Raw genomic sequence first — 728 nt, forward strand, 5'->3', positions numbered from 1 at the left:
AGCACAGAGCCGAAGTTCGGCTAATTCTTGGTTGACTGCCTCCAATGCCATCATTGTGCTGTTTCCCAGGGCGGTGAGTCCACATACAAGGTAATTTCGAATTTTCTTTTGTGGCCACCACCCCAGGGGAGCCTCCCAAGCCCACAGTTCCCACGAAGCCGTATCCCAAGGAAGAACCCAGGGCAACTGGGTTCTGCGATGCAGCGCAAAACTCCTGGATCAGGTAGCGTGTGATAATTTGCCATTGAATTCGTGCTTGTTGGGGACAAGGGACCGTGAGGGGACCAATGGTCCCAACAGCAAACAGCACCGGCAGGGTTGGAGTGGCAGTAGTGAAGGTCCCATTAAGGAGGAAAACTAATCCCTTTTTTTTAGCCTGGTAGCAGATAACAGACTCACGTATTTCTTGATAGCTATGCCAGGATGATTGACTCTTGTATGGAAGTTTGCAGAGTTAAATGGACATGACCCACAGTCCGTTTTGTACATGGGTGCTATTGCAATCCCCACAACTCTACTGTATGCCCGGGGTCACAGTTATGGGCTTAGATTCTAAGCGGGGGCAGTCCAACAATTCTCCTATAGTGGTACAATTTCTCTTTACGCACCGATGGGGCCAGGAAACGTTTTGGGGGTGATTAGTAACGAGAGCAGGCACACAACAATACCAGTTTCATTAAAGCAAAACGGATAGCTGTTGGGATTTGTACAGCTAGCCCCTTCCTTCC

This window comes from Stegostoma tigrinum, unplaced genomic scaffold, assembly GCF_030684315.1.
Source record: "Stegostoma tigrinum isolate sSteTig4 unplaced genomic scaffold, sSteTig4.hap1 scaffold_634, whole genome shotgun sequence".
Taxonomy (NCBI): domain Eukaryota; kingdom Metazoa; phylum Chordata; class Chondrichthyes; order Orectolobiformes; family Stegostomatidae; genus Stegostoma; species Stegostoma tigrinum.